This window comes from Bubalus bubalis, chromosome 6 (genome assembly GCF_019923935.1).
Source record: "Bubalus bubalis isolate 160015118507 breed Murrah chromosome 6, NDDB_SH_1, whole genome shotgun sequence".
Lineage (NCBI taxonomy): Eukaryota > Metazoa > Chordata > Mammalia > Artiodactyla > Bovidae > Bubalus > Bubalus bubalis.
In genome coordinates, this window is record NC_059162.1 from 24,649,355 (window position 1) to 24,675,368 (window position 26,014).

The 26,014-nt window shown below is 37.1% G+C and overlaps 1 long non-coding RNA gene across 2 annotated transcripts in view; it reads left to right on the forward strand.

The window, feature by feature from the left end:
* The first annotated feature begins 5,232 nt into the window (after nucleotides 1-5,232).
* Nucleotides 5,233-26,014, forward strand: part of LOC123334003 — a 32,032-nt gene continuing 11,250 nt past the window's right edge. For both annotated transcript variants that reach the window (XR_006551705.2, XR_006551704.2), the window contains exons 1-2: nucleotides 5,233-5,393; nucleotides 5,736-5,880. This is a non-coding gene — a long non-coding RNA (uncharacterized LOC123334003). The remainder of the gene's footprint in view (nucleotides 5,394-5,735; nucleotides 5,881-26,014) is intronic.

Below are 26,014 nucleotides of genomic sequence, written 5' to 3' on the forward strand. Positions count from 1 at the left end.
ATTGGAGTAGTTTGAGTAGGTTCCGGGAGTTGGTAATGGACAGGGAAGCCTGGCGTGCTGCAGTCCATGGGGTTGCAAAGAGCTGGACACAACTGAGCAACTGAACTGAACTGATAGCCAATTAACAATGTTGTAATAGGTCCAGGTGAACAGCAAAGGGACTCAGCCATACATATACATATATCCATTCTCCCTCAAATTTCCCTCCCATCCAGGCTGTCACATCACACTGAGCAGAGTTCCATGTGCTGTACAGTAAGTCCTTGTTGGTTATGCATTTTATTTATTTATTTTTAAAAAATTTTTTATTTTTAAATTTACAATATTGTATTGGTTTTGACATATATCAACATGAATCCACCACAGGTATACATGTGTTCCCCATCCTGAACCCTCCTCCCTCCTCTCTCCCTGTACCATCCCTCTGGGTCATCCCAGTGCACCAGTCCCAAGCATCCAGTATCGTGCATCGAACCTGGACTGGCGACTTGTTTCATATATGATATTATACATGTTTTAATGCCATTCTCCCAAATCATCCCACCCTCTCTCTCTCCCACAGAGTCCAAAAGACTGTTCTATACATCAGTGTCTCTTTTGCTGTCTCATATACAGGGTTATTGTTACCATCTTTCTAAATTCCATATATATGCATTAGTATACTGTATTGGTGTTTTTCTTGCTGGCTGGCTTCACTCTGTATAATAGGCTCCAGTTTCATCCACCTCATTAGAACTGATTCAAATGTATTCTTTTTAATGGCTGAGTAGTACTCCATTGTGTATATGTACCACAGCTTTCTTATTCATTCATCTGCTGATGGACATCTAGGTTGCTTCCAGGTCCTGGCTATTATAAACAGTGCTGTGATGAACATTGGGGTACACGTGTCTCTTTCCCTTCTGGTTTCCTCAGTGTGTATGCCCAGCAGTAGGATTGCTGGGTCATATGGCAGTTCTATTTCCAGTTTTTTAAGGAATCTCCACACTGTTCTCCATAGTGGCTGTACTAGTTTGCATTCCCACCAACAGTGCAAGAGGGTTCCCTTTTCTCCACACCCTCTCCAGCATTTATTGCTTGTAGACTTTTTGGATCGCAGCCATTCTGACTGGCGTGAAATGGTACCTCATAGTGGTTTTGATTTGCATTTCTCTGATAATGAGTGATGTTGAGCATCTTTTCATGTGTTTGTTAGCCATCTGTATGTCTTCTTTGGAGAAATGTCTATTTAGTTCTTTGGCCCATTTTTGATTGGGTCATTTATTTTTCTGGAGTTGAGCTGTAGGAATTGCTTGTATATTTTTGAGATTAGTTGTTTGTCAGTTGCTTCATTTGCTATTATTTTCTCCCATTCTGAAGGCTGTCTTTTCACCTTGCTTATAGTTTCCTTTGTTGTACAGAAGCTTTTAAGTTTAATTAGGTCCCATTTGTTTATTTTTGCTTTTATTTCTAATATTTTGGGAGGTGGGTCATAAAGGACCCTGCTGTGATGTAGGTCATAAAGGATCCTGCTGTGATGTATGTTGGAGAGTGTTATGCATTTTAAATACAGCAGTGTGTGCTTGTCCATTCCAAACACCCTAACTATGCAGAAGGTTTTTTTTTTTTGAGATATGTAATTTATTTATTTTTTAAATTTTTATTATTATTATTTTTTACTTTACAATATATATATTTTTTAATTTGACATAGTCCATTTGTCTATTCTTGCTTTTTTGATTTGTTCTTTGAGTGTTATATCTACAAAACTATCACCAAGACCAATGCCAATAAATTTCCCCTCTTTTCTTCTAGTATATTTGCAGTTTCAGGTCCACACTTAAGTTTTAATTCACTTTTGGTTGATTTTTATGGATGGTGTATGGTAAGAGAACAATTTCATTCTTTGCATATGGATATCCAGTTTTCCCAGCACCATATACTGCAGAGAGTATTCTTTCCCCATTTTGTATTCTAGGCACCCTCATCAAAGATTAGTCAATCATGTATGTGCAGACTTATTTCTGGGCTTTCTAACATGTTTCATTGGTCTGTATGTTCATCTTTATGTCAGTATTCATACTGATTTAATTATTGTTGCTTTGTAATGTATTTTGAAATTAGGAAACGTGATGCTTCCAGCTTTGTTATTGTTTCTCATGATCCCTTTGGTTATTCTGAATCTTTTATGATTCCATTTGAATTTTAGCATTGTCTTTTTTTCTGTCTCTGTAAAAAATGTCATTGGGGTTTTAAAGAGGATAGCATTGAGTCTGCTGATCACTTTGGTTAGTATGGACATTTTAACAAAAGTAAATCTTCCAATCCATGAACAAGGATGTCTTTCTATTTATTTATGTCTTTAATTTCTTTCAGCAGTATCTTGCAGTATTCAGTGCAGAAGTCTTTTGTCTCCTTGGCTAGATTTATTCCTAAATATTTTGTCCTTTTTGATGCTATCATATATAAGATTGTTTTCTTATTTCCTTTTCTGAGAGTGGCACTAGTGGTTAAGAACTCACCTGCCAATGCAGGAGACATAAAAGACACAGGTTCAATCCCTGGATGGGGAAGATCCCCTGCAGGAGGGCATGGCAACACACTTCAGTATTCTTGCCTGGAGAACTTCATGGATAGAGGAGCCTGGTGGACTATAGTCCATTGGGTCGCAAAGAGTCAGACACAACTCAAGTGACTTACATGATAATTTGTTGTTAGTGTGTTTTTGTATGTTGATTTTGTATCCTGCAACTGAATTCTAACAGGTTTGTGTGTGTGTCTGTGTGCATGTGTGTAGTCTTTAATATTTTCTAAGAAGATCACGTTGCCTGGAAACAGAGGTAATTTTATTTAGGTGTTTTCAATTGGTATGTCTTTTATTTATCTTTCCAGCCTAATTTTTCTGGTTAGGACTTCCTTTATGTTAAATAGAAGTCACAAGAGTGAGCATCATTCCTTTGTTTCTGATCTTAGAGGAAAGCCTTCAGTTTTTCATCACTGAGGATGATGTTAGCTTTGGGTATTTGACATATTCCCTTTATTACGTTGAGAAGTGTCCCTGTATTCCTACTTTGTTGAAAATTTTTATCATTAATGAATGCTTAATTTTATCAAATCCTTCTTATGCATCTACTAAGGTGTTCATGTGATTTTTATTATTCATTTTGTTAATGTGATGTATCACATTAACGACTTTCATATGTTTTCATATTATCCCTGGAATAAAGCCTACTTGGTGATGGTGTATGCGTTTTTTCATGAGCTGTTGCATTTGGTTGGCTGGTATTTTGTTAAGGATTTTTGCTTCTACATTCATCAGGGATATTGGCCTATAAGTTTTTTTCTTGAACTGCATTTATCTGACTTTGATATCAGGGTAATATTGGCCTCATAAAATACATTTGTAAATGTTCTCTCCACTTCAGATTTTTGGAAGAGTTTGGGAAGGATTGATGTTAATTCTTTAAACATTTGGTGGAATTCATTTATTAAGTGATTTGGTCCTTGACTTTCCTTTGTTGACTCATTTTTGATTACTGATTCAATGTTTTTACTAGCTATAGGTATGTTAAGAATCTCAATTTCATGACTAATTTGGATATGTTGCATGTTTCTAAGAATTTATTAATTTCTGTTAGGCTAACTAGTTTGCATACAATTTTTCATAGTAGTCTATTTTGATGTTTTTTATTTCTGTGGCATTAGTTGTAATGTCTTCTCTTGCATTTATAATTTTATTTGAGTGTTTGTCTTTATTTTTTTAGTCTAGCTATGGATTTGCCAATTTTTTTTGATCTTTTGAAAAAGCAAACTCTTAGTTTCATTGATTTTTTTCCAGTGTTTTCCTTTTCTCTGTTTCTGCTCTAATCTTTATTCTTCCTTCTAACTTTGGATTTAATTTGTCCTTTTCTTAGTTCTGTAAAGTGTATAAGGTTAAACTGATTATTCGGGGCCTTCCTTTTTTAATATAGGTATTTATCATTACATACTTCTATCTTAAAGAGAGGGGAAAATACTGAGATAGGAGAACACAGCTTCCCTGTATGTCCCCCGCCCATCCTCACCAAAATCAATTAGCCAGCTATCCTCAATGAAAAAGCTCTGGGAGAATTCAGGAGTCTAATTAGGAAATTTGAGCAACACTATGAAACAAAAAGACTGAGAATAATTACACAAGAAGAGAAGGAAAACAACTTCATTTTGCCTGATTCATTCCATCCTTCAGGGCCATCATGGGGGCCATGTCAGTGCCAGGAGGAATCTCCCAGCTGGAAAGAGTTTCAGTTACCAGAAAAGGAAGAGTAGGTTGAGTGACCAGCTTTTCCAGCTTCTTGGGGAAGTGGACAAAGGTTCACTCCACTCAGATGGGCAAATATGAGTCTATTGAGTCCAATAGGACCAACAAAGAAAAGCACTTACTCGGTTGGGTCTGTGGAGGTTGTCTGCTGCTGAGTGGAGATAGGGCCAGGGTCGTGGGAGATTGCCTGTTTCTGGGATAGGCCCAAAGCCTGGGTTCACTTTAATCTGCCTGTCTCTGGGCCTGGCCAGGAGCCCAGGTTCACAGGGGCTGATGGGAATCTGGGGCTACAGGAGCCTCAAAGTGAGAGAGGCTGGGACCTGGGATCCTCTCCTAGAGTGCTTGAACAATGAGATAGATTTCGACCTGGGACTCTTTGGGCTTCCCTGGTGGCTCAGACAGTAAAGAATCAGCCTGCAATGCAGGAGACATTGGTTTGATCCCTGGGTTGGGAAGAACCCCTGGAGAAGGAAGTAGCAACCCACTCTAGTATTCTTGGAGTGGAGAACCCCATAGACTGAGGAGCCTGGCTGGCTACAGTCCATGGCGTTGCAAAGAGTCAGACATGACTGAGTGACCAACATTGCACTTACACGTGACCAAAAGTCTCCTGGAGTAACAGAATACAAAGAAACTATAAGGACTAAAAGGGACTAAAAAAAAAACTCATGCATGCAGAGTTGGAGCAAATTATGAACAATAAGATACAAATAAGTTGAAAACCAACTGCCACCTCTGAGGTGCTAGGAGCAGAAGCAGGCAACTGAGCATGATCCTTGCACACAGTATCACTCAGGAGGTCAGCAAATACCTAAGTCCTGAGACACAGATCTGCCCCTACTCTCATTCCATTTAAGGGACCAGCTAGCCCCCTCTCAGGGAGTAAGGGCACTTGTTACTTGTTTTCACTTCCTCATGCCACAGCCCATCCCAATAAAGCTTTGCTTGAATTTCTCAAATGGCCTCAATTTCTATTAATTGCAGAGTCTGAGGACCTTGATTGGTAACAAAAGGGTCACAGGATGTGTGAGGATCCTGGAGCCTGGGTTAGAGGGAGGCTGCCAGGAGCTTCTTGTTTCTTGAGCCACTAGCGTTCTAGGAGCCAGCTCACACTGAGGTGAGCCAGGAGCTGCTAGGAGCCTGTTCCCACAGGAGTTGGTGGGTGTAGGGTGGGCTGGGAGCCTGGGGCCTCAGGAACTGCCTGTGGCAGTGGGTGCTGTAATGGCTGGGGTCCTAGTATCCCACAGGGAACACAGGGCCGGGGAAGTTGGCACGGTGCTGGGACCAGCTGACTCGGGTCCACAGTGAATTCAGGAGCTCATTTTATTCTTCTTCCATGGGAAGGGTGTCTTTGTGGTGCTGGGCTGTCCGAGTTTGGGAGAGTGGTGACGGGTGTAGTGTGACTCTATCTTTCTTACCCTCCTCAGGGCATCTTTTAAATTTTTCATGTTTCACCCAGGTACTATAACACCTTACCTAGAATTCTTGGCTCTTGTGAAGGTTCAAGCTCAGATAATTGTTCAAACTGATGTTTATAGGGGAGGACAAGCACTAGAAATTCCTATGTTAGTCATTTTGCAGACACCACTCCAGCACTCTTTAAGGTAAGTAGCATAGATCCTTTAACCTCATTTTTCTTTGGCAAGGGTGTTTTGGATAGCTTCTATGCTTTCTCATATGAATTTTAAAATCAGTTTATCACATTTTTCAAATTTTGATTGTGATCACATTGGATACATATATAAATTAAAGGATAACAGACAACTTATCCACATGGTTTCTCTCTCCATTTATTTAGATCGTCCTTAATTTCTTATTACATTTTAGTAATCTTTTTTTTTTTTTAGTTTTCTATGTAAAGGTTTTGTTATCTTTTGTTAAATTTATTTCTTAGTATTTCTTTTGATACTATAAGTAAGAATTTTTAATGTATGATATTGTTTATTGCTAGTATATAAAAATACAGTCGATTTTTAAAAATTAATCTTGTATCTTGTAACTTTGCTTAATTTACTTATCTATTCTGGTAGTAGTTTTGTAAATTCTTTAGGATTTTCTATGTAAACAATCATATCGGTAAATTGAGATAGTTGGATGTTTTCATTTCTGGTATTTATGTCTTTTTTTTTTCTTTTTAAAATTTTTCATCTTATTGTAGTATTGGGATCTCCAGTATCATGTTGAATTGAAGTGGTGAGATTGAGTGTCCTAGATATTTTTCTCAATCTTAAAGTGTTCACAGTTCCCCACTAATTATGACGTCAGCTGTAACTTTTAGAAGATAGTTTTCATTATCTTAAGGAATTTGACTTCTGTGTGTAGTTTGCTGAGTTGTTTTGTTTTGCTTTTAAAATTGTGAATGGATATTGAATTATTTTGAGCACTTTTTCTGCATCCTTTAAGAACTGGTATTTTTAAAATTCTGCTAATATGGTGACTTACTGATTGATTTTAAAATCTTGTATTTCTGGGATAACACTACTTTGTAATTCATACTAAGTGTCATTTTTATATTGCTAGATTTAATTTGCTATTAAATAGTATTTTTACATCAATATTCCTTAGAACTTTTTATATTTTTGCAAAAAACATTGTCAACTTTTGGTATTAGGATTATGCTGCCTTTATAAAACAAGTTGGTATGTTTCTTCTTCTATATTCTGGAAGGGTTTTTATAAGATTGGTAATATCTATTCCTTAAATATAAAATTCACCAATGAAATAATTGGGCCTGAAGTTTTCTTTGTTGGGGAGGTTTTTGATAATTCACTTCCTTTAATAGGTAAAAAGCTATTCTAATTTGTTATTAATACTTCTTGTGTTGGACTTGGTATGTTGGTTTTTTCCCAGGGAATCTGTTTCTCTAAATTATTTGTTGATACAAGTTGTTGATAATATTATTCTATTATATTCTCAATGTGTGTAGAATTTTTAGTGATAGTCCCTCTTTTAGTCCTCATATAGGTAATTTGGATTTTCTCTTAAATATTTTTTTCTTGATTAGTCTAGCTAAGGATTTTCAATCTTACTGATTATTTGAAAGAACTAAATTTTGTCTTTGTCAATTTTAATATTTGTTTTCAATTTTGTTTTTTTGCCCTTTTAACTTCTCTTTTTGGAAAAAAAGAGTGAGAAGCTTGATCATTGAATGGAACTTAGATCATTAGTTTATACCTTTCTTGTTTTTCTATACAATATTTAAAGATAAATTATCCATTAAGCACTGTTTTAACTACATCCCACAAATTTTGATATATTTTTCAATATTCAGTTTGAACAATTTTCTATTTTCTTTTGTTATTTCTTTTTTGACCCATAGACTATTAGAAATGTGTTATTTCCCAATATTGGGTAATTCACTAGATATCTTATTGTTAATTGTTTTCTAATTAAATATTATTGTAACCAGAGAATATATTTATTATTTAAATCCTTTTAAACTTATTTTAGATCACAGTACAAGATCTGTCTTAGTAAAAATTCTATGTACAATTAAAAAGGATATTTTCTTTGTAGTTGTTGGGAGCTGATTAGGTCAAGATGGCTGGTAATGTTCAGATCATCTGTTTCTTTACTAAATATTTGTCTGTTAATCTGTAAATTGTTGAAAGTGGAGTGTTAATATTATTCACTAAAATTATGAAATTGTCTTTTTTTCCCTTCAGCCCTGTGGATTTTTTTCATATATTTTGAAACCTTATCATTAGCTGTGTACACATTTATGAGTGTTATGTATTTGAATTCACCCTTTTGTCTTTATAAAATGTTTCTGATAATACTCTATGTTGATGTCTATTTTAGCTGATATTGACTCCATTCTGTTTCTGCTTACTATTTGCATGTCTTTTTCTCCCCATCTATTTTAGATGCTTAGAGTTTCTATCTTTCTGTTAACACTACCCATCTGTTATTGCATATTGACTATTTTTTTCCATTACAGTCCTTAACATAGTTTAAGATTCCTTATTTGATAATTCCAACATCTGTGTGATATCTGATTCTCATGACTGCCTTGTTTCATCAGGTTCTTCGTGTGTTCTGGTTTTGTAAAATTTTTACTGAAAGCTGACAAGTTGTTTTGGATATTAAGAACTAAGGGAAATAGGCCTTCAGTGTGAGGATTTATGGTAACCTGTCTAACAGCTGGGGTGTTTATAAAGTTTACTGTAGACATAGGTGTCATAGGCTTCAAATTCTTCTTGTGTCCTAGTACTTGTCTCCCCTCTTGACTCTGAGCTTCTCTAAGTACTCCTCAGAGAGGGTCTACATCTTGCAACTCTTTTATCTGTAAATTTTTTTTTGGTGTTGTTTAGTCACTAAGTCTGGAGAAGGCAATGGCACCCCACTCCAGTACTCTTGCCTGGAAAATCCCATGGATGGAGAAGCCTGGAGGGCTGCAGTCCATGGGGTCGCTGAGGGTCGGACACAACTGAGCGACTTCACTTTCACTTTTCCCTTTCATGCATTGGAGAAGGAAATGGCAACCCACTCCAGTGTTCTTGCCTGGAGAATCCCAGGGATGGGGGAGCCTGGTGGGCTGCCATCTATGGGGTCGCACAGAGTCGGACACGACTGAAGTGACTTAGCAGCAGCAGCAGCAGCAGTTAAGTCATGTCCAACTCTTTTGTGACCCCATGGACGGCAGCCCACCAGGCTCCCCTGTCCATGGGATTTCTCAGGCAAGAATACTGGAGTGGGCTGCCTTTTCCTCCTTCAGGGGATCTTCCTGACCCAGGGATCAAACCCGCATCTCCTGCATTAGCAGGCGGCTTCTTTCCCACTGAGCCACCAGGGAAGCGTCTTCTGTGTTGCCCTAATACCTTACTAATGTGGTGGTAAGGTATGATGGCAGGAAGAGAGTTTCGTAATTATGTAAGTGAATCTCAGTATTTTAGGAAGCCTGTGTCTTAGGGCTGTGATCTTCAAAATTATTTCAAGATACAACGTCCCCCAATCCCACTCCTGTTCCCTTTTCTGACTATTGTGTTCTAACTCTATTTCCTTGAACCCCCAAACTCTGTTGATGCTTTTAGTGATGTTTATGTTAGGTGAGATAGGAGTCTAGGGGTAACTGGAATGAGAAATGCTCTTCTCCTTAGATGTGGCTCTGGCAAAGATATTTTTCCCGGGGAGTAGGCCTTCATTATAAAGTATGCCATGGGTATATTTCACAATGATTATTTCCCCTGTACCCCTGCCAGTGCCAGGAGGGGCTCCTTGGATCACGTGAGAACGTAGGGGCATTCCTGGAGATTAAAAACCCATGCAAATGTGTAGCTTTAAGGAGTTTCTCACTCTTAGACCAGTTCACAGCAGTTTGTCAAAATTCCTAGTTAAGAGTTTCTACCAGTTGATGACTTCAGCAGCTTGTGCTCCATGTAATCATAGCTTGTCTGTCTCTCTCTGGATCTGCCTAGCTCTCCAGATTTGGTGGTAGTGGTTTACTCTGCAACCTCATTTCTTTGATAGACCCAAGAAAAGTTGTTGTTATTCAGTTTTTCAAGCTTTTTCTTGTTGAAAGGATGGGAGTGATAGTATCTAAGCTCTTTACAGATCAGAGCTAAATGGAAGTCCTGGGTTTATCTGTTTACTTTCATCTTATCCATGTTTTTATATTTGCAGTGCATCTCTTACAGACGGCATATAGCTGGGTCTTGATTCTTTATTCTGACAATCTCTCCCTTTTAACTGTTGATATAATTGTATTTAGGTCTATTATTTTACTATTTGTGTTTCACTTTCTCCTCAATTTGGTTCTTCTTTTCCTTCTTTTCTACCTGCTTTCAAGTTATTTGACTAGTTTTTTAGAATTCCATTTTACTTTTCTTTTCCATTTTACTGTTAACCCACTCCATTGTTCTTGCCTGGAGAATCCCAGGGACGGGGGAGCCTGGTGGGTTGCTGTCTCTGGGGTCGCACAGAGTTGGACACGATTGAAATGACTTAGCAGCAGCAGTTGCCTTTTTAGTCGTACCATATGTATTCATTTTTATTGCTCTAAGGATTTTAGTTCACATTCTTAAATTTACTTATTTGTATTGATATTAATGTACTACACTGCATGTAAAATTTTGTAAAAATATGGCTTCATTTACTCCTTCCCAAATCCCTTATGCTAACATTGTTGTGTATTTCTCACTGAAATACTTTATGAGTGCTAAAAGAAAATGTTCTAATTTTTGTTTTAAAGAAATTAAAAGCAAAAATAAGCTTTTACATTTATCCAGATACTTGCCATATCTGATGATGTTCTTTCTCTCCTGAACATCCATGTTATTGATCTTATTTCTTTCAGCCTGTAAAACATCCCTTAGCATTTCTTATCCTGTAGGTCTACTAGCAATGAACAATCTATTTCGTTTTATCCAAAAATATCTTTATTTCATTTTTATTCAGTATTTTCACTGGTTATAGAATTTTTGGCTCAGTATCTTTCCCAAGCATTTAAAAGATGTTGTTTCACCGTATTCTATTTTGTATAGTTTTTGGTGAGAAATTACCTATCACGTTCCCTTATATATAATAAGTCATTTTATTCTCATCACTTTCAAGGGTTTCTCTTTATCTTTGATGTTTACCAATTTGACATTGCTTGGAGTTGTTGAGCTTCTTGCATCTGTACAATTATATCTTCCACCAAAATGGGGACATTTTCGGTCATTATTTTTCTACCCTGTTCTCTTTCTCTCTTGCTTCTTGGACTACCGTCATACGCGTGATGTGTCACAGGTGGCTGAGCCAAGGTTCGTCTTTTTTTCCCCCAGTTTTCTTTCCTGTCTTTTAAATTTTATAGTTTATTCTGATCTGTCTGCAATTAATTGACTCCTTAGGCAGCTCCATTTTGTTTTTAAGCCCATCCAGTGAATTTTTCAAATTTCAGGTACTGTGTTTTACAGTTCTAAACTTTCTATTTGAATATTTTTATTATTTCTATTTCCTAACTGAGATACTTTCATTTTATCTTTTTAATTTATTGCAAGTATATTTAATTTATTGCAAGTATTAATTAAATAAATATTTGATTTATTGCAAGTATGTTACAGTTTTAATAATGCCTGTAAAATGATTTTATGCTAATTTGAAGTAATGGGTTACCTCTGGGTCACTCTCAATCAGTTATCTTTTATCTTAAGAATGCCTCACATTTTCTTCACATATATTTCTGGATTGCACCTTGAACATCATAAATATTATGTTCTGCAGATTCTGAAGTTTGTTATATTTCCTCTTGAAATTCGTGGGTTTTTTCATTCAATATGTATTTATTGAGGATCTCTGATGTGCTTGTAACTCAGTGATAGATAAACTGTTTCTTTCCAATGGTGCGTCATGTGTATAGTTTGGTATGGTTGTTAAAGTTGTGCCTGCAGGTCATACAAACATTTCCTTCTTTCAGGAATAAAGGTTTCACCTGGGGTTCAGTCTGTGCTCTCTTCTAAAAACTGTGTTTTAAATTTTTTGCTTTATCATGAAATTAGCTTGGTTGGACTCAGATTTTTAAATTCTGCATTTTGACTGGCAGCTTAAATTTCAGTTTGGTTCTTCAATAATTTGAGTTGTTTGGATTCTGTACTGCACATGCTTCCTTCAGGGTCAGAGTGGTTGACAGTAAATTTCAGGCTCTCTTTCTGGCTCTCTACTGTATGGGATACCACCTTCTAATGGCTTTGGTTCACTGATAGCTCTACTCTGGTTGCTCAGTCCAGAAAGATAATGAGTCTTCTATCAGTTCTAGCTGCTTGGCTGCTTGACACTATGGCCCAAAACTAAGGCTGAAAGCCATAGAACTGGGTAATTCAATCATGAAATTTCTTCCTTCCAAGTGTCAGCTCCTATCCAGAATTTGTCTACTATTTTTACTCTCAAGTGCTTTCAGTTCCTTGTATTTTTCTGTATTTGTCCTGAGTTTATAACTCTTATCTGCACAAGTTGGATAAGGAAGTGGAACTGTAATAGCTCTTTTAAAGTTCTCTGGCTAATTCTGACACCTGTCATTCCTGAGACTATTTCTATGGGACTGATTCTAATATCACTCCATTCTGTATGGTTATAGCTTCCTCTTCCAGCCTTCTGTGATCTCTGGAATATCCATTGAATTCAGAGATCCCTGATAGTTAATTTCTGCCAGGACTTGCAGAATCCTGTGCAGTTAAGTATTGAACCAAGGCTCCAGGGGACCTCTATGCAGATTTCTGGTGCTCCTTTTCTGCATGTTTCCTTCTTCTAATCATCTACCCTGCAAATTTCATCTGTGCTAACAGCACTAAATTCTCTTCTCTGTCCAACTTCCTGGGACATCTCCTGGAAAGTGACTGTGGGCAAAACGTTTGTGTGAATTGAGGCTCACATCATTTTCAGAGATAGAATCCTGCACTTCATGTTTTTTAGTAGCTGAAAATTGTTTCATGTATTTTGTTCATTTTTATGGCTATCTATAGTGGAGAGCTTGTCTAATACCAGTTTATCTGTCATTACTGGAAGTTGAAGCCCCTGTTTTCACAAAAGCTGAATGAATGCAAATTATCAGGTTTTATCTACAAAGACTGTGATTAAGTATGTTTGTACAGAGACCCAAGAGTTTTTATGTAGTAGCCCTCTGCCTTCAATGGTAATTTTGATTTAGGACATTAATGTCATTCTGGGATAAAGTTAGGATAAGGAAAGCAATACCATCTGAACTTTATATTTATTGTAATTAAAGTCAGCTTGGAAGGTAAATGTCAGCAAGACCATAACTTGAATAATTCAGATAAAGTCAATAAAACAAGCCAGTGATAGGAGACACACAAGCCTTTTAGAGATTGGCAGGGGTCTGATTAGAATCTGGAACCACAGAAATAAAAATGCTGTTTGAAATATTAACTGGGAGTAACTGAAAACAGAAGAGGAGAATCTTCCTACCAGATGGGGAAGATACGGATAGATGTGCAGATTAAGGAGGCTTTGTTCTAGCTTTGACCTCTGGTCACTTAAAGCACAGCCCTTGAGTGCAAACTAAAAGCCAGACAGACATGTATCCCCTGTGATCTCTGGTGCCACATTTCTCACCACAAAAACTTGCAGCCAAGTATTCCCCAGTCACTCCAGATTCTTCTAAGCAGCGCTGCCATGTTTCCTGGCAGGTATTACTGTTTATGTCAACCTGGTCTCAAGAGCTGTCTGAAAGAGCGAAGGGATTTACTGCTCAAAGGAGATGAAAGATCGGAAGAAGCCAAAGATCTTAACTCAGAGAGAACCCATTAAAGATATTTTGCCTTGTCAGAGACTGTCTACATGCCAACTCTGTAAAAAGTAACATCTAAAAACAGAAATCTAAAAAAAACAAAACAAAAAAAAAACCCAAAAACAAAAACCAGAGAGGCAGGTAAGAAGGCATCAGCAAAATTTGTTTCTCCTTAAAGAGACAGATCGAATTCATACAGCTATGATGATTGCCACACGATATTTTCTTTCCAACCCTATCCTTACCATTCCTTATTAATTTTTCTCAGTAACTTATTTTGATTTTGTTGAGATTTCCACCTACCCTTAAAGTCAACATACCCAGCCTTCACCTATGATTGGAAGACAAAGTTGAAAGGTGGACCCTGAATAATCTTCTTTTACACTCTAAAACAGCAAACAAGGTCTACTCTTGCTTATCTATAGCTCCAAGAGATTAATCTCAGGTCTTAGCTCTAAAGTCCCTCTTGTTTTGTTTTTTTTTACAGTCTTTTTTTTTTTTTTTTTTTTTTTTAATTTTTAGCCCCCAAGAGCCATTTCTCTTTACATCCTTGTCCCTTAAAGTGCTGGTATCAGATACCAGACATGCTGGCATTACAGTTGCATGGTAGCACCCTACCAGCAGCCCTGCCTGAAAACATTATTCTAGCTGCCAAACCTCACAACAGGGGACAAAGCAGGAAAAGGGGGGCAGTGCTGCCATGAAGAATCACAAATGAAAATATCAGCCAGCTTTAAAGCCATCAAATTATCTCCCTAGTTCAAATTGCCAGCCTCTGTCAAGGAGTGACATGGTGTTTCCCGATGTGTTGAAAGCAGCACTGCGATGAAAGGAAGATAGTGCCCTTATCCAGCTGAAATTCTGAACTGGATACCCTGTAGGAGTTTGGTATACAGTCTTGGACTCATCATGATAAAGACTGGCTGCTGACAGCTCATCAGCTTTGACTTCTGGCCTAAACTCCAACACGTGAATTTTTTTTTTTTTTTCCTTTTCTTTTCTTCTAAACTCTTCCATCTCTCCTTGTAAAATCTCTTCCACCCACCATTTAGAAAGTTTTTTCTGGGTCTGAAGGCAGCCCTGACCCTAAAGCAGTATTAGTCCACTGGCTCACTTGCCAAAGTGTTTCTAACATTTGTAATGCAGCTAATATTTATTAATCCCTCTGCTACATGATAGAGATGCAGAAGTAGAGTTGCTGCCCTCATGGAGAAGTCCCAGAAGTCTGTTCTTAGGGACACCTACATCAGGATTATTTGGGAGCATTTGTTTAAAATGCAGATTTCTGGGTCCCAACTAAAATTTACAGACTGTAAATTTCTAAAGTTACGTGCAGGAATCTACATTTTTAATGAGCTACCCAAGTGCTGCTTAAGCATGCTGCAGTTTGAGAACCACTAGTAAATGTGCAAATATGAAATTTAAATTTATGATAAAGAACTTAAATATGACAGAATGACATAGGGAAGGCAAATTTAGATTGAGACACATTGGTTTAAAAGAGCCTAATAAAGTGACATTTAAACTGAGACTTGACTGGTAAGGAGAATTGTTCACAGGAAGACTGGGGGAGGGGGAAGATTTTTTCAAGCAGAGGAAAACTCATGCACACATTCTAAAGTTGCTTTCCACCCCCTTATTGAGGCCTACTTTCTCTTCCTAAAGGGAATACCAGCACGTAAATGCATGCATCCTCTCATCTGTGTTTAGTTCCTCTGCTTGGCTTTGTCCCTAGCCTAAAATTTTTTCTGCTAGGACATGAGTTAAATTAGGAAATTTTATCTCAGTTAAGCTTTACAAAAATAAAACTGATGAAACTTAATTTATAAACTTTTATGTAGGCCCAAATTCAACATGAATATTTGTTTTAAATCACCCACCATCTCATTCCTTTTTCTTTCTCAGTAATGAACTTTGTGTTTGAGAATGCCGAATAAAGCTCATGATCTAGTACTGTATACTATATACTATAGTATATGGTTTAGAGGGATCCATGTATGTTTATATGTCAGTGTTGCCAGTAAAATCTTTATGTTTACACGTGAGGCAAATATTTTATATTAAAATTTCTGAATTTCCAGACAAATCCTTTTCAGGTTGAAATTTTACACAGATCAAACCCCATGGGAATTTCAAAAATTCTGAGCAAAGTTCAATGAGCTATTGGACTAAATGTTTGTGAAGACAAGTTAACAATCTGAAAAACGGGGCTGATTCTGATTGATCTTGTGACTCATGAATTACAGATCAGGCTACCTGAATCTATAAAAGAAGTGTTATTCATACTCTTATATAGAGGAAGGAAGGATACTAGCAATTTATTTATAACACATGGGCTTCTGCAGGCATCTGCACTGACAAGGTGGAAGTCATGCTAATAGTATTTGTAAATAGTACACCTCTATATTTAGAAAATGCAGAAGAATCTCTATATAAATGATTAGAATAAATGAATTCAACAAGGTTATTGGATGCAAAATATATAAAAATCAATATATATTTCCATGTACTAATAAAAAGCAGTTAGAAAATAACAGAAATGTTAAATATGTAAAACGTGGACTATATTTAATGAAAGATGTGAAAGACCACAGAAAACTATAACACATCATTGAGAGGAATTAAAGGAGGCTTAATTGAAGAACATACCATAGTAATGGATCAAAATCTAATTTTTCAGAATTGATTTTTGTTAAAAAGATCTTCATGACCCAGATAATCATGATGGTGTGATCACTCACCTAGAGCCAGATATCCTGGAATGTGAAGTCAAGTGGGCCTTAGAAAGCATCACTACGAACAAAGCTAGTGGAGGTGATGGAATTCCAGTGGAGCTATTTTCAATGCTGAAAGATGATGCTGTGAAAGTGCTGCACTCTATATGCCAGAAAATTTGGAAAACTCAGCAGTGGACACAGGACTGGAAAAGGTCAGTTTTCATTCCAATCCTAAAGAAAGTTAATGCCAAAGAATGCTCAAACTACTACACAATTGCACTCATCTCACAGGCTAGTAAAGTAATGCTCAAAATTCTCCAATCCAGGCTTTAGCAATACGTGAACTGTGAACTTCCAGATGTTTAAGCTGGTTTTAGAAAAGGCAGAGGAACCAGAGATCAAATTGCCAACATCTGCTGGATCATGGAAAAAACAAGAGAGTTCCAGAAAAACATCTGTTTCTGCTTTATTGACTATGTCAAAGCCTTTGACTGTGTGGATCACAATAAACTGTGGAAAATTCTGAAAGAGATGGGAATACCAGACTACCTGACCTGCCTCTTGAGAAGCCTATATGCAGGTCAGGAAGCAACAGCTAGAACTGGACATGGAACAACAGACTGGTTCCAAATAGGAAAAGGAGTACGTCAAGGCTGTATATTGTCACCCTGCTTATTCAACTTATGTGCAGAGTACATCATGAGAAACGCAGGGCTGGAAGAAGCACAAGCCGGAATCAAGATTGCCAGGAGAAGTATCAATAACCTCAGATATATGCAGATGACACCACCCTTATGGCAGAAATTGAAGAGGAACTCAAAAGCCTCTTGATGAAAGTGAAAGAGGAGAGTGAAAAAGTTAGCTTAAAGTTCAACATTCAGAAAACTAAGATCATGGCATCTGGTCCCATCACTTCATGGGAAATAGATGGGGAAACAGTGGAAACAGTGTCAGACTTTATTTTTTTGGGCTCCAAAATCACTGCAGATGCCATGAAATTAAAAGACACTTACTCCTTGGAAGGAAAGTTATGATCAACCTAGATAGCATATTCAAAAGCAGAGACATTACTTTGCCAACAGTCTAGTTAAGGCTATGGTTTTTCCAGTGGTCATGTATGGATGTGAGAGTTGGACTGTGAAGAAGGCTGAGCGCTGAAGAATTGATGCTTTTGAACTGTGGTGTTGGAGAAGACTCTTGAGAGTCCCTTGGACTACAAGGAAACCCAACCAGTCCATCCTAAAGGAGATCAGTCCTGGGTGTTCATTGGAATGACTGATGCTGAAGTTGAAACTCCAATACTTTGACCACCTCACGTGAAGAATTGACTCATTGGAAAAGACTCTGATGCTGGGAGGAATTGGGGGCAGGAGGAGAAGGGGATGACAGAGGATGAGATGGCTGGATGTCATCACCGACTCTATGGACATGAGTTTGGGTAAACTCTGGGAGTTGTTGATGGACAGGGAGGCCTGGTGTGCTGTGATTCATGGGGTCGCAAAGAGTTGGACATGACTGAGTAACTGAACTGAACAGAACTGAATGGCTCTTTAGTATCAAAGAATACAACATATCCCAAACAACAAAATAAATCAAATGTATTCATTCCTAGACATATCACAGTGATGCAGCAGGTTACCAAAGTCAACTGATAATCTTAAAAGTACCAGATAGAAAAATAGATTTCTTACAATGGAATGACAGATAGCCTGACAACTGACTTCCCAAGAGGAACAGTGAAATCAAAGACACTGTGGAAATATCTAGAAAATGCTGAAATATAGTTATCAGTTCAGTTCATTTCAGGTGAACACTAATTTTATTTACAGTGAACCATCCTCAATAATTAGCACATAGGGACTTCCCTAGTGGTCCAGTGGCTAAGAATGCATGCTCCCAATGCAAGGAGGCTGGGTTCAATCCCTGGGCAGGGAACTAGATCCCACATGCCACTACTAAGAGTTCACGTACTACCACTAAACATCCTGAATGCCACAATAAAGATGAAGGTCCTGTGTGCCGCAACTAAGACCCCACACAGCCAAATATTTTTAAAGCTTTACAGAAGAATTAGCACATAATAAAGCCATTTCAAACAAAAAATAACTGAGATCACTGTGTGCTGATGAAAGGTTTAAAGGAAGTTATTCATGAAGAACAATGATGATCTCAGAAGGAATGTCTGAGCTATAGAAATAAACTATGACAAAAGGAATTGCTTAACATACATAAATATAGGTAAAAAACAAAACTGTGAAGGACTAAAATTATAATATTAGGAACTAAAAGAAGAAAGGATTGATAAGCTAACACAACAGGCAGTGTCTGAAGTGTGCTATGGCTGCTTATATTGGTTAGAGAGGGGATAAGCATACTAATTAATTCTCCACTTTGTCATGTGTAATCCATATGTTAAAATTTCAAGGATAACCTCTAACAGAGTAGAAATAGTAATGTCCAAACCAAAAGAGTAGAAAGCCAGAATAAAGAAACAAACGAAATCTCAGTCAATTCAAAAGAATACAAGAAAGAGGTAAAAATGTAAAGAAAAAAAAAGTAAAGTACAGAATAAGTTGGTAAAATATTTGAAATATATCACAATAAATATTAATTGTCAACATATTCATTTAAAATAAAAATAACAAAAATCCATCTATATGCTATTTAAGAGAGATACGCTAGACATAGAGACAAAATGTCCATCAATAAATGATTGGATTAACAAGATATGGTATACACATACATACACACATACAAAATGGTAAATTACTCAGCAATAAAAAAGAATGAAATACTGCCACTTGCAGCAACATGGATGTGCCTAGAGAAAATGATGTTCCGTGAGAAATACAAATACTCTATGACGTCACTTATCTATGGAATCTAAAAACTAATACAAATGAATATATCTGCCTGCAATTCAGGAGACCTGTGTTCAATCCCTGGGTTGGGAAGATCTGCTGGAGAAAGGAATGGCAACCCAGTCCAGTATTTTTGCCTGGAGAATTCTGTGGAGAGTGGAGCCTGGTGGGATATGGTGCTTGGGGTCACAAGGAGTTGGACCTGACTGAGAGACTAACACTTTCACTCCAAAAACTAATACAAATGAATATATACGCAAAATAGAAAGAGACTCACAGATATAGAAAACAACAACTTGTGGTTACAAAAAGGGAGCCGGAAGGGGGGCAAGACAAATTAGGAGTCTGGATTAACAGATACAAACTGCTATACATAAAATAGATAAGCAAAAAGGATATACTGCATAGAACGGGGAATTATACCCGCTATCTTGTTATAACCTATAATGACATATAATTTTCAAAAATATTAAATCATTTTGCTGTGCATCTGAAACTAACACAACATTTTATATCAACTATAGTTCAATTACAAAGTTAAAAAAATTTTTTTAAAAGAGAGATAAACACTAAAGTGTAAGAACCAAAAAGGTGTTGAAAATAAGATAAAAAACTACAACATACATACTAAGTTAAATAAGCTATCAGTTATATTAATAACAAACATATTAAAAGCAAAAATATAATCAAGAATAAAGAGGGTCACTTCAAAAATGATAAAATCAACCACTCTGAACTTTTATCTATTTTATCATTTTGAAGTGGCCCTCTTTATTCTTGATTATATTTTTACTTTAAAATACATACAACCATTCTAAACTTGGCTTCCCTGGTAGCTCAGCTGGTAAAAAATCTGCCTGCAATGCAGGAGTCCCTGGTTCAATTCCTCGGTTGGGAAGATCTGCTGGAGAAGGGACAGGCTACCACTCCAATATTCTTGGGCTTCCCTGGCGGCTCAGCTGGTAAAGAACCCACCTACAGTGCGGGAGGCCTGGGTTCGACCCCTGGGTTGGGAAGATCCCCTGGAGAAGGGAAAGGCTACCCACTCCAGTATTCCGACCTGGAGAATTCCATGGACTGTATATTCCATGGGATCGGAAAGAGTTGGACACAACTGAGCGACTTTCACTTTCATTCTAACCTTGGGTAAATATAAATACATAACTTGAAAATAGATCAATATAGGAATAGAAAGAAAAGGAGTAATGGGCAAATCCATTCCACCTCTCAGTGACAACAACAACAACAAAAAAGGCAAACAATGATGATTTAGAAGATCTGAAAAAGACAATAAGTAATTCTGATGTAAGGAATAGATATAGGAACTTTACCTGCACATTTGAGAATACAGTTTCTCAAGAACATAATTATGTATGTGAAATACATACATACATCTCTGGCAAGACCGAGGAAGAAAATATGTTAAGGCACAAATGGCTAATTTTAATATGGGTAAAACTCAAAACCGATGTTGAGTAGAAAAAAGAAGTGACAGAATACAAAAAAGTTCGAAAATATATAAAACAACATATTATTTATGTATAAATACACAAGCAGTAAAGATTTAAAGAAGAGTAGAGGAATGATCAGTACAAAATGGTGAAGAGTGGTTCCCTTTCTGGAAGAACGGAATAAGAGGGCTTTCAAAGTGGCTTTGGATCCATGGGTTTGATTTATTTCTTAAAACGGATAATAGGTCTTCAAGAATTGCTTGTGTTCCTTCCCAGGCTAGCCCCACCCTCCTGATGGATACTTTCATTCACATCCTTGGAGCAGTCTCAGACTGCTGGATTCCATGTCTTCCCACCGTGTCCTTCTTCACCAGTTTCCTTAAGCCACCCACTTTGGCTTTTGCAATATCCAAGAGTATGCATTATTAATATTTGCATTTGTGTCTTTTCCTCATTCAATTTAGTTTTGCTCCTCTTTTTCCTTTGCCTGTCTCCAAGCATTGATGTTTCACAGGGCTCTGTTAGGTGGCCACGTTATATATAATTCCATATACTTTCTTCTTACGGATCATCCACTCTCCTGACTTTTTTGTCTCCTTCTGCATTCTTTCCATCATAGTTTCCATAAGACTTAATCAGATTTATTTTCTTATTTTTCACCTCTTGCAGATTGTGAGGGCGGACACCAAAGTCATTTGTGTTGATGAGGACTTAAAACGACAGCCCTATTTGGTTGAAACTCAATATTTGTTGAATTGGGTTTCTGTAGTCTTACCTTCCTCTATTAGTTATTCATATATCAAGAACCTCCCCCTCTACTAATAATCTTCAAGTATAAATATTTTATTAATGTTTACATTCCACATTCTTCTATCCCATTGCTTATCATAATGCCTCAAATATAATAAATATTCAGTAAACATTGGTTAATTAAGATGTTGTATTCCCCCAACACATTGTAATTGAATCAGTCTACTTACCAGGCTTCTAATTATCTTTAGCACAAAAAAATGAATAGACTCAACATTACTTTTTCCTAAGGACCTATCATAAAATTTCAACCCCTGGTTATAGATGTAGGGACATCTGCAAAGCTGTCTTACCTTCATCTACTATTGTCTGTTCCTGAACCCAAATAGTTACAGAGTTCTTATTATGAATCTGTGATTTTAGCTAACCTTACACACTGTTAATTTCTTTAGGGAGGAATCTGGCCTGAAGAGATCACTCTTTTGAGATCAATTTAAGAAAAGGTAAATGTAAGCCAAATGTTAGGACTTCCAAGAAGTCATATCTACTGGCCTGGGATACAGTATCTCAAAGAAGAAAGCTGATTACTTGAGACAGTTTAAATAAAAGAGAGCAAAGTACTAAGCCCACTGAGCTGGAAGAATGTCCAAATTGTTTCATATGGATGTTTTATCTTTATGGAAGTCAAGTGTATATAAGTCCGAACATGATACTTATACCACAAACATATTAAGGATAATTATTTGCATAGTAAGAAAAATAGCCATATGACTTAATTTTCAGTAGGATTCTGCATGTTTTCTTAGGGAATCTATCAATGCACTTGAATATTTCCTTAAAGGCTTTCTATTATTGGATAGAGAAGAAATAGGAGCTCAAAGCACTCTTTATTATAGTGTTGTTTGTGGTAGCAGGGAGATGATAGCAGTCTGGGTCCTGACCCTGAGGGAGTATGATCATAAGGTGGATGCAGATGATGTAGTACTTAGCAGAAACCAGAAGCCACAAGGTGATTATATGCATAAAAATAAGATTATATCTTAAAACTATATTGTTAAGTGAAAAAAAGGAAGATAGCTGGTATCTATAGCACAGCAGCAGTAGTGTAAATTAAATGACATGCTCACAAATAACCACTGCCATTTTTCAAAGATTTTTATAAAGAAAAGGTAGCTTTTTTTCCCCAAACCTTTTATTGGAGTATAATTGGTTTACAATGCTGTGTTAGTTTCAGGTATAGAGCAAAGTGAATCTGTTATACATGTAACCATTCTTTTAGATTCTTTTCCCATGTAGGCCATTACAGAGTATTGAGTAGAGTTCCCTATAGTCCTTATTACAGAGTAGGTCCTTATTAGTTATCTATTTTATGCAGTAGTATATACATATTAACACCAATCTTCCAATTCATCTCTGCCCTGCCATAATGACAAATTTATTTTCTACATCTGTAACTGTTTCTGTTCTGTAGGTACATTCCTTTGTACCTTCTTTTTTTCCAATTCCACATATGTTATTTGTCTTTGTCTAACTTACTTCACACAGTATGACAGTCTCTTGGTCCATCCATATTGCTGCAAATGGCATTATTTTATCTTTATGGTTGAGTAATATTCCATTGTATTTATGTTCCACACTTCTTAATCCATTTCTCTGTCAATGTACATTTAGGCTGCTTCCGTGTCTTGACTATTGTAGACAGTGCTGCAGCTACCACTGGGCTGATGTATCTTTCTGAATTATCATTTTCTCGGAAAATATGTCCAGGAGTGGGACTACTGGTCCATATGGTAGCTCTATTTTTAATTTTTTTTCAGTCCTTCTGCTTCTTTTTTTTCCACTTTATTTTTTTAATTGAAGAATATTTGCTTTAAAGAATTTTGTGGTTTTCTGTCATACATCAACATGAATTAGCCATAGGTACACCCATGTCCACTCCCTCCTGAACCTCCCTTCCATTGCCTTCCCCACCCCACCCTCCTAGATTGTCACAGAACCCCTGTCTGAATTCCCTGAGTCATACAGTAAATTCCCATTGGCTATCTATTTTATATATGGTATTGTAAGTTTCCATGTTTCTCTCTCCATACATTTCATCCTCTCCCTCCCCACTCCCATGTCCTTAGGTCTGTTTTCTGTCTGTTTCTCCATTGCTGTCCCAAAAATAAATTCATCAGTACCATCTTTCAAGGTTCCATATATATGTGCCAGTATACGATATTTATATTTCTCTTTTTGACTTACTTCACTCTGTATAATAAGCTCTAGGTTTGTCTGCCTCATTAGAACTGACTCAAATGTGTTCTTGTTTATGGCTGAGTACTACTCCATTGTATATATGTACCACAGCTTCTTTATCCATTCATCTGTCAATGGACATCTAGGTTGCTTCCATGCTCTAGCTATGGTAAATAGTGCTGCAATGAACATTGGGATACATGTGACTTTTTCAGTTTTTACTTCCTCAGGGTATATGCCTAGTAGTGGGATTGCTGGATCATATGGTGGTTTTCTTCGTAGTTTTTTAAGGAATCTCCATAATGTCTTCCATAGTGGCTGTATCAATTTACATTCCAACCAGTAATGCAAGAGGGTTCCCTTTTCTCCACACCCTCTTGAGCATTTACTGTTTGTAGACTTTTGGGTGATGGCCATTTTGACTGCTGTGAAGTGGTATTTCATTGAACTTTTGATTTGCATTTCTCTAATAATAAGGCTTCAACAGTATGTGAACCGTGAACGTCCAGATGTTCAAGCTGGATTTAGAAAATGCAGAGGAACAAGAGATCAAATTGCCAACATCTGTTGGATCATCAAAAAACCAAGAGAATTCCAGAAAAACATCTACTTCTGCTTTATTGATTACACCAAAGCCTTTGACTGTGTAGATCACAACAAACCGTGGAAAATTCTTCAAGAGATGGGAATACCAGACCACCTTACCTGCCCCCTGAGAAATCTGTGTGCAGGTCAAGAAAGGACATTTAGAACTGGACATGGAACAACAGATTGATTCCAAGTCAGGAAAGGAGTACATCAAGGCCATATATTGTCTCCCTTATTTATTGTCTCTCTTATTTAACTTATATGCAGAGTACATCATGAGAATGCCGGGCTGGATGAAGCACAAGCTGGAATCAAGACTGTCAGTAGAAATATCAATAACCTCAGATGCACAGATGACTCCATCCTTATGGCAGAAAGTGAAGAGGAACTAAAGAGCCTCTTGATGAAAGTGAAAGAGGATAATGAAAAAGCTGGCTTAAAAGTCAATATTCAAAAAACTAAGATCATGGCATCAAGTCTCATCACTTCATGGCAAACAGATGGGGAAACAATGGAAACAGTGAGAGACTTTATTTTGGGGGGCTCCAAAATCACAGCAGATGGTGACTGCAGCCAAGAAATTAAAAGGCAATTGCTCCCTGGAAGAAAAGCTATGACCAAAGTAGATAGCAGATTAAAAAGCAGAGACATTACCTTGCTGACAAAGGTCCACCTAGTCTAATCTATGGTTTTTCCAGTAGTCGTGTATGGATGTGAGAGTTGGACTATAAAGCTGAGCGCCAAAGAATTGATGCTTTTGAACTGTGGTGTTGGAGATGCCTCTTTGGTGTCCCTTGGACTGCAAGGAGATGAAACCAGTCCATCCTAAAGGAAATCAGTCCTGAATATTCATTGGAAGGACTAATGCAGAAGCTGAAACCCCAATACTTTGGCCACCTGATGTGAAGAACTGACTCATTGGAAAAGACCTTGATGCTGGGAAAATTGAAGGTAGGAGGAGAAGGGGACAACAGAGGATGAGATGGTTGGATGGCATCACCAGCTCAATGGACAGGAGTTTGAGCAAACTCTGAGGGTAGGTGATGGACAGGGAAGCCTGGTGTGCTGTAGTCCATGGGTTTGCAAAGAGTCAGACACGGATGGGCAATCAAGTGAATAATGAGTGAAGTTGAGCATCTTTTCATGTGTTTGTTAGTCATCTGTATGTCTTCTTTGGAGAAATGTCTTTTTAGGTCTTTTCCCCACTTTTTGAATGGGTTGTTTGCTTTTCTGATATTAAACTGTATGAGCAGCATATATATTTTGGAAATTAATTATTTGTCAGTCATTTCCTTTGCTATTATTTTCTCCCATTCTGAGGGCTGTTTTTTCACCTTGTTTGTAGTTTCCATTGCTGTGCAAAAGCTTTTATGTTTAATTATGTCCCACTTGTTTTTTTTTTTTTACATTACTCTAGGAGGTGAGTCATTCATAGAGGATCTTGCTTTGATTTATGTCATAGGGTGTTCTGCCTATGTTTTCCTCTAAGAGTTTTTTTTTTTTTTTCATAGTTTCTGGTCTTACATTTAGGGTTTTTTTTTTTTATCCATTTTGAATTATCTTTGTGTATGGTGTTAGTAAGTGTTCTAATTTCATTCTTTCACAAGTAGCTATCCAGTTTTCCCAGCATCACTTATTGAAGAGGCTATCTTTGCCCCATTGTATGTCCTTTCCTCCTTTGTCAAAAATAAGGTACCCTCCATACTCTCTCCATAGTGGCTGTTTTTGTTTAGTTGCTTAGTCGTGTCCAACTCTTTGCAACCACATGGAATGCAGCATACCACATTTCCCTGTCCTTCACAATTTCCTGGAGTTTAGTCAAACTCAGGTCCATTATGTTGGTGATGCCATCCAACCATATTATCTTCTGTCATGTCCCTTTCTCCTCCTGCCTTCAATCTTTCCCAGCA